The sequence below is a fragment of the Paroedura picta genome, chromosome 5 (genome assembly GCF_049243985.1).
Source record: "Paroedura picta isolate Pp20150507F chromosome 5, Ppicta_v3.0, whole genome shotgun sequence".
Taxonomy (NCBI): Eukaryota; Metazoa; Chordata; class Lepidosauria; order Squamata; family Gekkonidae; genus Paroedura; species Paroedura picta.
In genome coordinates, this window is record NC_135373.1 from 97,810,637 (window position 1) to 97,826,902 (window position 16,266).

Below are 16,266 nucleotides of genomic sequence, written 5' to 3' on the forward strand. Positions count from 1 at the left end.
AGATAAACTTGGGGAACTCTTATCTCAATCCTACATGTGGTCTAAAGCAAAGGTCCATGAGGTTACTAGTATTTAATTTCTAAAAACACAGATGATGGGCCTGAATTTAGATTTATTGAACAATTATATGTTAAAGGCAATATTAACTAAGGCTTCTGGAAACTTCTTGGAAGCCTTATCTCTTTCAAGTTGTATGGGATTGACATAGTTACTATGTTTTGGTCTACATGTTGCTGTTACCTCATGGATACTGCTAGATATGGGGCCTTTTCGCACAGGGATCTTTGTTGCAAATTGTTTGCAGAATGAAAAATCGCCATTTAAAATAGTGGAATTCGTCGTTATGCATACCTGCCTTTGTAGTGGAATCAGTTGCGTTTTTTAGCGTTTCCCACAGGCTTCCGGTCTCGGCAGAAATCGCTAGAAAGGAAGCGCTATTGCCAAGCTCGTCCCGCCCCTGGCCGTCAAGCAGCCAATGGGCAGCCGTTAGCATGCTCCCAAACAGCCCCTTTCCCTTTAAGAAAGGTTTTTAAAAAAAAAAAACGACCCATAGCAACGAATCTAGGTAGATTCGTTGCTACGGAGAGACCCATCCCGCTGCCTAATGTGAGCTGTCGTTTGATTGTATGATCGTTTGCACGCTGCCTCGAGTGATTAAAAAAAAATCCCCCCCCCTCTCACGGGCCCGATTTTCGGCTGAATTTATTTGTAAAAAATAAAGGGACTTTATTTCAGCAAACGGGCTTTTCAGTGGTTTGTGCTTAGTGACTAAAGGTGAAGGACTGAAGCCAGGGAAGCCTCTAAACAGAAAGAGGCTCGCCGGTGCGTTTATCCCCGCTCGCTCGGAGAAAAAAAAATGGCGATCGCTTCGCCGGAAGTTTGGAGGAGAGAGCCAGGGGGAGGGACTTTGAAGAACCAGCAACAATGGTAACGCACAGGTCTTTAGCGCTACTGTTGCAGATTGGTTGCAGGAGTGTATCGCTATCCGGAGGGTGAATCCACTTTTCTGGATTCCCCTGAAAGCGCCACAACGAAGCGCTTTTTGCTGATTGGTTTCAGGATTGTTGCAGATTGTCTACGACGTCGTGGGTTATGGCAAATTAGTAGCGTTTCCAAATAGCAACCATTGTGCTACTTTGAAGCCGTGTGAAATGGCCCATGGTATCTACATTCTCCCATACCATCAACAGCATGATAATAAATTATACAGATAATAAATTATACAGATTATGTAGTGGCTAGAGAGTCCAACTGGGAAATCGGAGATCCAGGTTTGAATCCCCGTCCTGCTGCAGAAGCTTGCTGGGTGATTTTGGGCCTGATACATACTCTCAGCCTAACATAACTCACAGAGTAGTTGAACAAACTTTGAGTCCAGTGACACGTTTAAGAGTTTAATTCTAGATAGAAGCTTTTGTATGCATGCACACTTCATTAGTCATCTGGTATCTGATGAAATGTCCATACAAGCTCACTGAACTTAAACTTTGTTCTACTGCTTCAGGCCAACATTGCTACCCACCTGAATCTATCACATAGTTGTTTTAGGATAAAGTGGAGCAGAGGAGAACAACAGAATGGGTCCCCATTTAAGAGGAAAGCATGGTAAATGAACAAAATACCTCTTTCATGATATGGTGATGTCTGTCGTCATGTACGACACCTGGGTTATGTCCACTGAGCTATTATACTCTGGGGAGCAACCAACAATTGAAGCCTGGTGCAGCCAGAACCTTCAACTTAACAGGGTAATGGGCTTGTAAATAGTACTGAAGAACCTCCCTGAGCCTCTCCTCTCTCTCTCTCTCTCTCTCTCTCTCTCTCTCTCTCTCTCTCTCTCTCTCTCTCTCTCTCTCTCTCTCTCTCTCTCTCTCTCTCTAGTCATACCCTTTGGATGAAGAGCCATGGCAGGTGGGGGGGGGGAGGCTCATGAGCAGTGGTGCCCTCATGAAGTTGCACCCAGGGTACTTCCCCTGGTTGCTTCACCCTAGATATGCCACTGACCAGTATGCAGATAAAACTGGATTGTCCTAGCAGGGGTTCCCTGATATGCTATCCATGGGAACCCTGGTGCCTGCTGACACCTTTTTAAAAGCTGGTGGAGCCAGGTGGGGCTTTAGTTTAGCGAGGCTTCTGATTGGCTATTGGAGTTTTGATTGTCTATACAGGTTTTTAAAAACAGTGTTTCAGGAACAGCTGCTATCACAAGCACAAGAATCTTCTCCGTGTGACAAAGGGCAAGATGCTGCAGCCATTCCATGGCCGGCTATGTCTCCCACGGCAACCAATTTGTGGCTGCAGCCTCAACGTGGTGTCAAAATTCCAAAGGTGCCCATAAACTCGAAAAGGTTGGGGACTGCTACCCAAGCGATTGCATGAAACATGAGGCAAGATAATGACGCTGACCTGCTCCTATTCCTCCCTGAAGCGTCCTGATTACTGAGCAAAGGTTGTTCCTTCCAAGTTAATTAGTGGTGATGTAGAGATGTTCCCCACTTGCAGAACAATATAGGGGCCAAGGAAATCCTGATATCAGGCTATAATATCTGGTACTTGAATCCCAGAGAGAACCATGCTCTTATCCTGGGCAGTCTGTACTGGAGCGGTTTACTTTAGCCTAGCACTCTCCTAGGAATAAATAAGGGTTATTTGAGATACAGACTACTCTTTCAAGACTGAACAATTACTATTTTTAGTATGCTGAACAATTGCTATTTTTAGGGTTGAGGGAGGGCTAAATGGCAGTATATGGGGGGACTAAAACATAATAGTTGAATTTTGAATGGAAAATAACCATTTTATTAAAATAATGTAATTTTTTTAAAGAGTGAAGGGACTTCATAAACTATAGTACTAGAAACAGAGAAATAAGAAAGCTTTTCCCAATTAAAATGAGCTGATTAAAAAATAAAATAATAAAAACTGTACATACAGGAGATTATTCTACCTTTTCAACTGTTCTATTAATAATAACTTTGCCCGAGAAAGACTTTTGTGTAATCAAAAGCTTGCATATGCATCTTTATCCATATAATAAACAGTTTAGTTACTCGCTTCTAAGCCCATTGACTTCACCGGATTTAGAAGGGTGTAATTATGTTTAGGATTGCTCTGTAAGTTACTTGCAGGTCTGACAGAGGAAATCATCACATTATTTCTATGTTTCTAAGAGTTTCTGATACAGTGAAATGGGTAGGGCTTTGATCCAGAGCCTTAATTTTTTGACCCCACTAGGCTGAAACATGACAAGGTTGCTTTGCCTGGGAAAACAGCTGTCTGATTAACATGCAGAAAGAAAAACAAGAGAAAGATATAAATCCTTTTGGACTGTTTCCTGATCAAGCTCAAATTTCCTCTGCCTGGCTGTGTCTGACCTTCTGTCCCCACATGTTTATTTGAACAGAGCATTTTGTGGTGTGGTTCTGGAATACTACCAAACCATGGCTTGGTGCCAAATGAATGAGCTTGAAAGGAACATTGCACTTCTATGCTCATGTGCAGCAAGCTTATAACCCAGTTTCAGGCAACCCAGAGAGTACCATATAATGAAGGAAAGCGCCTTTTTTCTTTTAAGAACTCCATTTTGTGGAAACCAAAGAGACCATATTTACTGGGGCTCATCAAGCAGAATGATGTCTACTCTGCAAAACACTCTTGGTGAGTATATCATGGACAGCTGGATTTAGCCAAACTGAACCTTTCTGAACCATGCAGGGTCCAAACCTACCTACCCCTAGGAAATGCATTTTAATTGTTCTTAGCTTTGTGGTGGAACATTTTGCACAACATGCCCCATTTTCTGCCTGGTTAAGCCTCATCTGCTTACCTGAGTCCTACAGGGACACCCAAGACATACCAATCTGTAATTGACTACAAGTAGCACATATATTACTAGGGATAATGCCATCTAGTCAGAAACTTTCTTCCTTTGGCTTAAAAACAAAGTTAAAAGATTATTTCACAGATTTTGAGAGACATTATCAACTATCCGTTCTCCCCTCACCTCCCACTCCCAGTTTTGGTTGCTTGAATATATGATACTTGAAGACCAAGTTGGAGTGATGGGGATCTTGCAGGAGGCAAATAGCATGCAATATTCCTTCGTTGTTTTTGTTTGGTGGAGTGAGCTTCCGTATCTGCCGGATGATAGCAAACTATGCTGGGAAGCTGCAGGAAAGGGTTAATTGCCACTTGTGTTTACTGCAGAGTAGAGGCTCTAGAGAGAATTGCATAGCATGTAAGACATTGTATTCCTTCACAACTTTACATCTAAGTCAGTAAATCCATATCAGGATTATAAATCACAATTTGCAAGAGCGAGCACAAACCATAGTTTTCCAGTTGAGATACAGTGGCAAACTGTGGCATACCAGAGACCATGACGGATCTTGTTAGGGAGAAGAGCATGTGTGTGTGTGAACCTGAAACATTTTCTAGTTTGTTCATGTGCATTATTAATTCATCTTACATTAGAACCATGCTGCAGTGTGCAGCCCTGCTGAAAGGTATTTGATTGATGACAGTGGAAAAGTGTTTTCTGGGGACTGAGAGGGGAAATCAGCATTTCAGAGGCTATGCCATAAACAGGAGAGATGGTAGATCTAGAAAAAAAAGACGGAGAGCAGATTTTGACATTCTGCAACTATTTAAAAGGTTCATATGAGCCTCTGGGGAAGGGCAAGGAATGAACAAACAGAGGGGCAAAATTGAAGAAGAAAAAGAAGCAGAAGCAGCAGCAGAGTTGGTTCTTATATGCTGCTTTTCTCTACCCAAAGGAGGCTCAAAGTGGCTTACATTCACCTTCCCTTTCCTCTCCCCACAGCAGACACCCTATGAGGTAGGTGAGGCTGAGAGAGCCCTGATATCCCTCCTCGTTCAGAGCAACTTTATCAGCGCTGTGGCGAGCCCAAGGCCACCCAGCTGGCTGCATGTGGGAGAGCGGGGAATCAAACCCGGCTTGTCAGATTAGATGTTGCCACTCCTAACCAGTACAACAAGTTGGCTCTGTTGACCTTGTCTGTTGAGATTACCAGGAGCATTTGCCCTGATACAGCAAGGGAGATTCCTGGCAGAAACCACCTTCCATGAATGTAGATGATATGCACTACCATCCTGACTGCACAAACCCACTGACTTCAAAAGGGTACTGACAGATACATAATACCTATCTGCATTTCCCACCCCATCCATGTTGTGGTGCTCATCTAGACACTGCTGCACTTTGATGCCCACTGTGTATCCAGAAGAGAAAAAAAATCAGTTGTTATGCATGACAGGCTATCTGTACTAGAATTGGATCAGGGTCAGTTATTTTTTAAAAGAATTACAAATCTATGATAAGCATTAGGAAAAACTTTAAAATTATTTGAGCAGTTAATCAATGAAATAAACTGCCTTTGGAGTTCACTGAGCTTTTAGCTTTGAAGTGAAAGCTGGACAAACATTTCTCCAGTTTCCTTTAGGTACAGGGAGTCCTGCTTTCTGGACAAGGGCTTGAAAGAGTTTTTGCTGGGTCACCAGTGATTCACCATTCATTCTAGTTCTAAAATTACCTTCATTGCCACTTCTATTGCACAAAAGCTATTTTGCTTGAATTAATATTGACACTTTGGTGGCAGAGACAATTCATTGCATCACAAGAGTAAATTTTACATTTTTTGCTAGAATTATTTTTGTGTGTTCCTTTATGTTGGCAGTTGGTCCAGATCGTCTGTAGCATGCACTGGCCTAATAGAAAAAGGATTGCTTGGGGAAAATGCTTTCACTGCTTTGTATCTATTTTTGAGTCTTCTTTGAAGGCTTTATCTTCCATAATTTTGCAATGTGGAATCTTTGCTAAAGGCACATTAAACATTTCACAGCTTCTCATTCCTTTGCACTGTTTTGTGTGCAGCTACTTCAGGATTCTGGGAAGTAACTGGGTTCCTTTAATTCTCTTCCCAGTAACAATTACAGTATTTATGGCTAATTGCAGATATCGGTGCAGTATACTGCTGTATTCTCTTATTTCTGTCTTCCATTTAGATAGCTATTTATACCCTGTTTTTCTCTCCAGGAGCAGTTTTCAGTGGGATGGATCCTACCATTCTCCAGTGAACCATCATCCAACTTAAGTGACTTATGTTGGAAGAAAAGCCACTTAGATTGGAGGAAGGCTCCCAACTTTGCTCAGTGATCCACACCAACATCCTTCTCCTCCCCTTACGACAACTCTGTGAAGTAGGTTAGGCTGAGAGAGAGTGATTGGTCCAAGGTTACCTTGCAACCTTCTGTGGCACTGGGGATTTGAACCTGTCTCTCCCAAAGGACATTAGATGGGCATTCTTTTATTATTATTTATTGAACTATTAGTTCGCCTTCCTTCAGGGACTCAAGATGGAATACAATAACAATCTAACCCTCATAAAACCCCCAATCCTTAAAACAAAGTTAGAAGTCTCTCAATTATCATAAATATCAGATGGCTATGAGAACTTGCCTACCACCACACAGTCATCCACTAGGGGCAGCCTTGGGTGGGGGGCATTGATATTAAGAACCGTCCTCAACCAAAATCCTGGCAGAAGAGCTCTGTTTTACAAGCCCTGCGGAACTATGACTGCTCTGTCGGTGCCCTCAGCTCTTCCGGGAGCTCATTCCACCAGGTTGGGACCAGGTTCAAAAAAGCCCTGGCCCAGGTTGAGGCCAGGTGTATCTCTCTGGGGCCAGGAACCACCAACAGATTAGTGCCCGCAGAGTGAAGAGCCCTGCAGGGAGCATGAAACCATGCTGCATCCTTATTTTGATGCTTATTATAAAGAAGGCTGAACGTCAAAGAATTGAGGTTTTTGAACTCTGGTGCTGGAGAAGACTCTTGCGAGTCCCTTGGACTGCAAGGCAAACAAACCGGTCAGTCCTAGAGGACATCAGCCCTGACTGCTCCTTAGAAGGCCAGATCCTGAAGATGAAACTCAAATACTTTGGCCACCTCATGAGAAGGAAGGACTCCCTGGAGAAGAGCCTAATGCTGGGAGCGATTGAGGGCAAAAGAAGGGGACGACAGAGAATGAGGTGGCTGGATGGAGTCACTGAAGCAGTCGGTGCGAACTTAAATGGACTCCGGGGAATGGTAGAGGACAGGAAGGCCTGGAGGATCATTGTCCATGGGGTCACGATGGGTCGGACACGACTTCGCATCTAACAACAACATAAAAAAGACAGTACCAAAGTTGTGAAATGTTCTTACATTGGGCTGATCAAATAGGAATATGAGCAGGGTGGCTGCGATTGTCTAAGGTAACAGGGCTGAGTTGTGCTGGGTGGAGGGGGAAATAGTGAGGTGCACCCCTGCTGTCAGCTGCAGCCAGTTCACTCAACATAAGAGCCTAACCCCCAATCTTGCTTGATCACCTTAAGGATTTTTCATCGTCATGGATCTCAGCCCTAGTTCTCATTTGTGTCCACGTGGGCTGGGGTACAGCAAGCAGCAATGGATGGTGACATTATTTAAAGCCTGAACTCCTGGGTACAATAATTCACAACAGTCAGATCCACTGGCATTTCCCTCTTAGTATACTCTTCCCTTCCTGCTTATCTGCCTTTAATGGCACAACATGTCACAGTGCCACTAGTCATGTGTATTGTAGGTACGAATGGTCTGTGGTATGCTACCACCACCTTTTTATGGACAAAGCCGTAACACAGCCTTAGTTAATTTAGAAAACTCAGCTGGCTGAGCACAGATGGCTCAGTGTAAACTGTTACGGGTTTGTTCTGTATTCACATTAGCATTGTCTGACTAAAGTCATTTTAGACTCTCTTCTGAGACTTTCTGGGCACCTATCCCAGAGTTCCCTGCAGAGATTCCCAAAACACTGCACTGTGGGTGGGACATTTCAAACAGGCTGCATCCACATTAGGATTAAAACAGCAGAGAGAGAAACAGTTCCGAGTTAAATAGGTGTTTGGCCCTGCTGAAACATGATTTACTCAGAACAGCTTGATGCAAGTATGTAAATAATGCGGAACAGTCATATGGACAGGCAGCATTACTTTCCTAGGGAGAAAAAGCAACATGTTGCACAGTTAATTTCTTTAGTGAGACAACATGACTAAAGAGACTCACAATGACTGCCCAGAACCAGGAGGGAAGAAACAAATAGTGTTTCCTCAAACAGGATTTTCTTGTTGAGCTCTGCTTCTATAAACTTGTGAAGCATTTGCCTAAATCCTAAATGCTTAGTCTAAAGCAGTGCAACTTTTTAAAATTCCACTTATTGATTTTGTGTTGCTAGTGGTTTACACTTCTGCAACAAAACATATTACTGCTATTACAAGAATAACCTATGTCAGTAGTTCTAAAACTTTAGCAACTTAAAAAACACCCATTGGGACTAAGAAAAATCCACAGAGCCACATTCACAGTACCAACCTTTTGTTGGTACACATTATATGGCTGACAGTTCCTTTTCAAGCATCAGACCCTATATGCCCCATGAGGTTTTCTGTCCTCAGACCAACACATTGAGAGCCGTATTTGCTATGCTTTAAAAGCAAGTCTACTTTCTGTATATGGACGAGGGCTTGGAAGGGTGACTGATAGCACCACAGTTCAATAAGCCCTGACCTAAGTTCTTATTGGACTCACTTCTTGATTGGAAAAGGTACACTGGAGACTGTTCCCAACTTGAGGCAGCTGTTAGCCTCCCTGTGGTGCAGAGTCCATGCCCGGGAGTAGATTTTAAAGAGGGCAATCTGCAAACATCTGAAGGACAATTTGTTGATTCAGGGAAGTCAGCACAGAAGACAGAGATAGTGTTCAACAAAATCTGAACATGCTGGAAAAGTGGGCAAATGAGAACAAGGTGCAATGCAATAAGAATAACTTGCTATGCAGGCATAGCACTCCCCCCCTTCCACGGCAATTTAAATATTGAGAGGTGGGAGGGCTGGGGAGAAATGGCTTGATTATACTGAACCTTACCTCCTAGTGGGCCAATGAGGTCAGACAGCTAGTGTTGTTCCTTAGGAGTAAATCACGTTGTGCATGGACGGAGTTGCTTAAAACCTCATGCTGGGGTGGGGAGCATGTTTCCTGCATTTAAAACTGTGAAGAAATGCATGTTCCCTGTGGTTTGTAATGAGCATTTTAATAATAATTTTTCCATCTGGAAGGGGGAGTCAGTCCAATTGTTCAGCAGGCGTACCTGCAGTTAAATGCTAATTGGTCTAGCTAGAGGCAATTAATGAGTCAAGCTCTCCTCCCCTTCCTCCAAGCAGGAGACTGAGATTTGTAGGACTTTAGACCGCTTCCAGGTATAATCTCTAGGAAGGAATTCCTGGAGATTCTCCAGGAAGTGGCTCTTTGACCCAGCTTAACCTGGGCAGTAGGTGGAGAAACAGAGATGATAAGACCTCCTGGCAACAAGGAGCTCTCTTTTTGTCTGCCAGGGAGACAGAGCTCTCACCTGAAATCTGGAGCAGGTAGTCATTGGCCATGTGGTTGCCTGGAGAGATGAAATAAGCTCTAAGAGAACTAAGTTAAAGAACTAAGCTAAAGAAGACTGTACTATAACATCTGGTGGAGCAGGTTTATTGAGAGGGACAGAAGGATTTCTGCTTTTACCAGTTCTTTTGTTTCCTTGCTCAGTCTGGTGGTGTGCTAAAATATGCTAGTAAACATTTTCTTTTTAATAAGTATAATTTTGGTTGCTGGTAGTGGTTCTCTGTACCACATAGACCTCCAACATCATGCTAGTTTTCCTTTATTGTCCATGTGGTTCCAGCTTTGGATCAGTACATGTGAATACACTTATAAGGGGATGCATTGTACTGGTAGTACCTATGATGATAGTATTTCCTATTGTTTTATCTGAAATGCTCTTTGTTCTAGCTCTGATAGTAAAGACTTAAAACATTTAAAGGATTCTTCATAAGCAAAAGGTTTACCTGGTAGCTTGAGGCCAATTCCAGTTTTCTAAAGAGCAATGAGGTACTGGGTACCAGGAGAACTATGGGAACTAGTAGTCTGGGATTTGGCCCTACAGGGGAGGGAACTGGCTGTCTGACAGGGTGCCAGTATCACCTGGAGTTTAAGCCTTCAGGGGTAGGAACTTTTACAATAGCCTCAGGATCTGGGGACTTGAGGGTCTGGAAGAGGCTATGAGTCCAGAGGGGATCCAATATGTCAGGTGTTTCCTGAGGCCTCACAGCTCTTCCTTGTCATCTGACCCTGTTCCTGAGTTTAGCATGACAGTGTGACTGCCGGCTTCTAGGGCTAGAATCACGGTTGGCTTCCTCTTGGGAGACCCCCTTCTTCAGCCCCAACCCTTTCCATTCCTTCTCTCAATGCACATTTGTTCTAGAAAATTCTGTATTTGAGGGCTTACATTTTAGAGAAGATTTTTTTAGACAGGGGAACTGGAGCATATTGCACTGAAAGTGGTCTTTAATCATCCTCAGACTGTGCTTCTGCTTCTAGAGCTGAACACTCTAGAAAATAGCTTTTAGTGCATTTGAGATGCTTTTTTAGGCTACTGTTTTCCCTTGCACAATGCTGAGCTGATGCAAGGAGAAGTGGGTATATCCTGGAATTATGAATGGTAGAGGACAGGACGGCCTGGAGGATCAATGTCCATGGGGTCGCGATGGGTCAGACACGACTTCGCACCTAACAACAACAATGTTAGTAAGCCTGTCAACTTGTCCATCCCCTTTTAACCGTGTACCAGTCTCTAGTACAATTTGCTTCTGCTATGATCAACAGCTGAATCTCATTCTATAACGTAAGTGTTTAAGGAATGCAACAGGAATTCCAAAACTTTTGCATTGATGGCCGATGAAAGAATGTGGGCTAATGTTTAGTCTCACCATTCACAAAAATTCCTGAATAGATGCAAATAGGCAAGTTGGAGATAACTCTGGTCATGTGCATTTGATCACTTATCAGCATATGGAACATATAATGTATTTCCTCCGCTCATGGTGAACTCATTGTAATTTTTAAGACTATAACATTAATTTGTATGGAGGGAGACAGCAATCTGCTAATAGAAATCTGAGCAGAAAGACAAAACTAGTGGACCATTTAGCTCTTCTCTGAATCATATCCTGCCCTGTGATCTTTACTGCTGACTCCACTCTTTTTTAAATGAGCAGAGAGATGGGGGGAGGGGGCGTGGGATGTTCCACTGCTTTCCTTGGGAGCCCATGCACAAGTCTAATAGACTTTACTGTCAGGAAACATTTCCTAGAGATTTGCTTTAATCATGGGTGTCAGACATTTGTCCTCAGGGATGGTGTTCCTCCCCTTTGCCTGTATCAGTTCAGGATCCTCTCTTATAGTAGCAGCTGCTCAACTGCCTCTTTCTGGTGCCGGCTGATTGCCTCTGTCTGCTGAAGGCCCTTGTGGTCTGCTCTGGATGCATGTTCCTGTGTGTGGGAACCATAACACCAGGGAGACACTGGTTTGTGGAAGGGGTTTGCTCTGAGAGGGCTCAGATTGCATGCACAGTCTGCAGTCAAAGTAACATTGCATTGTACACAACCTGTTTCAACACAACTGCTCACCACATTGTTAAAATTAATATTGTTAGCCAGACTCAACATGTCTCTGGAATTGGGCTATGACTAAGTTTTAATTCCCTTTAATTCACTGCTACCTTGTGCAGTATTAGCCAAAGATGAAGCCAAAATTCTGAGTGCTTTCAGATGTCATCTCTAGCCCTTGAACAAGGCAACTAGTTACATACCCCGTGGTTTTCGTCTGATGGCATTCATATTCTGGAACTGCCTGGATGTTGACCCGATTTGGCAGTAGTACTGCGTTAGTTTTCCATCAAACACATTTCTTCCTTATGCGTGAATCCCTGGATGACATTTGAAAATGCCCTGTCTCAGGATTTGGCATGGTGCCTTACAGTTAATAGGGTGTTCTGAGAAGAGATTGGAAGCTGTTACTCATCTCTCTGATTGCTTGGAAGACCCAAAAATGAAAAGTGTGATTGGAAACCTGTTCATATGTAAATATAGACTCCTGAAGGCTATAGCAAAGTTGAAAGGGGAAAAATTACAAGGGGGGAAAAGGTAAAATTTCTGGAAATTTTGAAGTCAGAAAAAAAAATTTAGGTTTCACTTGAGAGGCAAATGGAAACATCTGCAGCAGCTAATTACTTTTTCTGTGCAGCTTTTTCTAGTTAAGATTGATAAATGTGTTATGCATACCTTGGTGAACGCATTCAGATGGATTTATGAAATGTGTATGTATATAATGCATATAAGAACGAAATTATCTCATACTGGTTATGGAACAGAATGTGTTTTGGTATAATCTCAAACCCCAGGTATATTCAAACATTTGGGTCTAGGTCATCTCCTTGTTCACCGCTCCAGGGACTTGCCATAGCAAACTGAAATCCATATTGTACACTCCGTGGCAAGGTTAATAAACTCAGGTTTTTGAATGGCAGTGAGATTATTTCTTTAGGCTGCTGGGGTTGATACAGTGAGCTGCATTTCAGGTTCCTTCTGATTGTTTTCTGCAGTTGTTTTGTGTTTGTAAGATCAGGTCTGAGATCTGCAAGCCAGAATGCATTATGTTAATTTGGATTTGATTTCTGAATATATGAAGCTGCCTGTCATGGAGCGGGATCATTCATTCTAGTAGTCCAGCACTGGCTGGCAGCAGCTGTCCATGGTGCCAGACAAGGGTCTGTCTCAATTCTATTACTTGAAATCCTTTTTTAAAAGTAAGGAATTATATGTTCTCCATATAAAAAATGCTTTAGTACTGAGCTATTGCCAGCTCCATCAAGTGGTAGAGATCTGGCTGTTGTGAAGAAAGAAGTCGTACAAGGTTGACCGTTTCTGCATGGAGGCGCAAACCTCACACTTGCCTCCTGCTTGCAAACAGGCGGCTGTAAGCTGCGCATTTGCACACCTCTTCACAGGAGACTCGTCCTGCATTTTCCCTTTGCCTCGTAGTGGCTTTTTACCTCCTGACGAGGCTACAAGGGAAAACAAGCCAAAATTCTCCCCCTGCTCTTTGGCTTGTGAATCACAGCAAGCCACCAATCAACACAGTGGTTCTCTCGGGGACTCAAATTTTCTTCCGCCCCTGAGCCCCCCCCCCCATTTTTTTAAAGGTACTTCCACATTGCTATGTGGTAATGCCACAACACAGAAGCATTTAAAATAAAAAAATTAACACTTCTGCATTGCTATGGAGAAACGGCAGAACGATAGAGCATCCCCCCACCCTTTGGGACTAGTGGTGTTTTGGACTCTATTTATGTCTGGGTAAATTTGTGAGATGCTGGAAATGGTAACTGGACTCTGAAGAGTGATTTTTTTAAAGCATTGGGCTGATCAGGAGAGGGCTGCTTCTGCCCCTCAAAGATCCCTACGCTCCACCAACCGGCCAATGATCCCTGGCCCTAAAGAAGCCCTCCTTGCCTCAACCAGGGCCAGAGTATTCTCTGTCCTGGCCCCCACCTGGTGGAATGAGCTCCTAGAGAAGATCAAGGCCCTGACAGAGCTAAAACAGTTCTGCAGGGCCTGCAAAAAGGAGCTTTTCTGCCAGGCATTTGGTTGAGGCCAAGCACAACCGACAACATCTGCAGGGCCCCTGCCCTTCTCCCCCTCCCCAGAAATCCATCAAGGCATTCTGCTCCTGGATCTGTTTGTATTATTACTGTTTAATATTGTTCTGTTACCCTGTTATCATCAGTTAGTAATATTAATGTTATAGTTATTTATATGTTTGGCTCTTTGTATAGTTATCAGTTCCATGTAAACTGCTCTGAGCCTTCGGGGAGGGTGGTATATAAATGTGAAAAATAAAATAAATAAATAAATAAATAAATTAAAAACATCCCCCCTTTCCCTGTTCATTCCCCACTGCCTGAAAACACAACTGGGACTGTGTTTTGCCTGCCTGATCCCAAGAAGACCGTGGACACTTTACAGAGGATTTATTTTTCCTCTGACAACGTAGCTTTGCAGTCCTGCAGCAACGCAGACCATGCCATTTTTTTAAAAAAAATTCTTGGAGTATGAAATGGAGAGGGAAGGGCGGGTGCGAGGGTGGGACAGCTACCAAAACTATCGTGCCTTTCCCCCTCCACACAGGCTTGCCCCTGGTTGCTCACTGATGGGATGTGAGATAAAAAATGGCAAATCCAGTTTTGATGATTTCCCTCATCCCGAGGCAAATCTGGCCAAATCTTGAGGACAGCCTCAGGATTCACGCACCTTGCGCCCATGCTGACCTGCTGTTTCAAACCACTCATACAGGACATGGCAATCCCCAAATCCTTATTCTGAAATTACTTCTAGCAATTGGGTCCCTGCATTCAACCCTCATCCTGTGAAGATCTTCCTCCTTCTTCCAGTTCCCCATGATAGTGAGCCTGTAAACCAGCTCTTCTTTATTTAAATTCTTGCTTTCATTGCAGTCTCTTTTTCTCTAAGTGTGCATGCTTCAGGTTAGTTGGGTACCTGTTTTTCTGACACTGCTGATGGCTCAGGTGTGGGAGGTTTGTTATCAGGTGATGAACCTTTTGTGGAACCTCTCTCCAGAGACTGTGCTTCAGGCTGCTTGCTGGTTACATTTGGATCCAGACTGATAGAGCCAGATTCCTCATCTCTTTAGGAGTCCTCGTGTGCTGAGGGCTGACCCATGGCATCAACAGGTGACCCCCACAAGTCTCTGCCAGTGCTCAGGAGTGATGGAGAGGTGCTTGGGGCCTGTTCCATCAGAAGTGGCAGTTTTGTTAGCCTATCTTAGACATATGCCGATACAAAGGTCAGTTGGTTCCCTGAGCACTCTCATCCCCCCCCCTTAAGTTTGTGTGGTTAGCTCTTCACAATTCTTGGTGACCTGATATTTAAATTGGTTCCAATATCTGTTCAGTGTCTAACAGAACTGCCTTTCTCCCTAAATGAAATATCAGTGTAAGAAAACCTATTTGAAACCTATTTTTGGAAGAGTAATAATTTGGTGAATTGTTATTAAAGAATTATTTTCTGTGCCTCTGTTATCCTCTGCTGCTGTTATTGGGTGCAAAGAAATTGGTTTTTCCTTTATGCTGTATTTCCTGAAAACCACTCAAGGACCCTTTGAAGGGGGATGTCATTTAAGAACTGTATAAAAGCTAGCAATCTTGGGGTGGGGGGGTTGTAATTTTTTGGTCAGCTGGAAATACTCTGAAAAGATACTTGTTTTGCCTCCCAGGATTGCAGATGTCTCCTTTGCTTCCTAAATCCACATGATTGCTCTCCTTTTGTGCTTACCCCAGCTACACTAAATTGCTGTCAACTACTCTCGAGCCCATCTTGCCTCTGTTTCCTTAAGCCAAGCACTGTACTTGCCCATTCAGAAGACATCAGACAGGCTTGTGATTAATTTGTTTGAGTTGTTAAAGCAATGGAGGGTTGCCAGTACTGCCTCAGGAAAGGCCTGGGATTTACAGGGCAGTGTTTGGAGAGGATGCGACGCGCTAGGATTTTCCGCTAATATTGGTGGTAAAGCCCTAGAGAAATGAGCAGATCGCTAGAGCATTGCTATCCACCTATTTTTGATTCTTCTTGTTACTTTCTCAAGGATGGGGGTAGACTGGGGCAGAGGCAGGCAGATGACAAGCTTAAGGTGGAAAAGCACTGAGTTGTAGTCTGCCAAGTTCCACTTCAGCTCCAAAACAATGTGGATGTAGAGATGAAGAATTTCTGGAAATGTTGAGGTCATAGGGGAGAAAAGAGTTTTTTTCCCTGGGTACCCACCCCCGGAAACATGGAAAATTTTGAGAAAACATGAAAATATGTGCAATATGCATCATTGATCAATAATAATTGATCATATACCATTTTACTATTTGGCATATTTATGGAATTTAAAAGTACCAATGTCTTCATTTTCTAGAAGAAAAATTGCAGTATACCCAATCCTTGAAAAAGAGTTGCAGATTGCTGTATTCAATGCTATTGTTCCTCTGAGAAAAAGAGGGGTGTGCATGCCTGGGCTTGGCCTTGGTACTGTTCCTTCAGCAGCCAAATCTCTTGCTCAAGGGCTGTGACTTTAGAATGCCAATTGTCTGCGGGCAGCCACATCCTTTGTGCAGTGTTCCTTGTTTTTTTAAGAACATCTAGCTGGCTATGGTAGAAAATGGAATGCTGGGCCAGATGGGTGCCAAGATGTTCACTTCAGGAGGCAAAAAAACTTGGGCTGGCCTTCAATGGATCACCATGCCAAATAACTTTGGACTTGGGGCGGGAGGTCACCATAAAGGTAAA

General features: G+C 43.4%; 1 protein-coding gene across 4 annotated transcripts in view; it reads left to right on the forward strand.

Moving 5' to 3' along the window:
* The window catches only part of TCF20 (transcription factor 20), a 206,650-nt gene that overhangs the window by 25,298 nt on the left and 165,086 nt on the right, over positions 1–16,266 (forward strand). Inside the window, exon 1 of one of the 4 annotated variants that reach the window (XM_077339314.1) lies at positions 2,317–2,449. The exons of 2 other annotated variants lie outside the window; for them this stretch is intronic. The gene's annotated coding sequence lies outside the window, so the exon portion shown is untranslated. Of the gene's footprint in view, positions 1–2,316; positions 2,450–3,638; positions 3,658–16,266 lie in introns of those variants that run through there. One more of the 4 variants, XM_077339315.1, reaches the window with a different exon arrangement.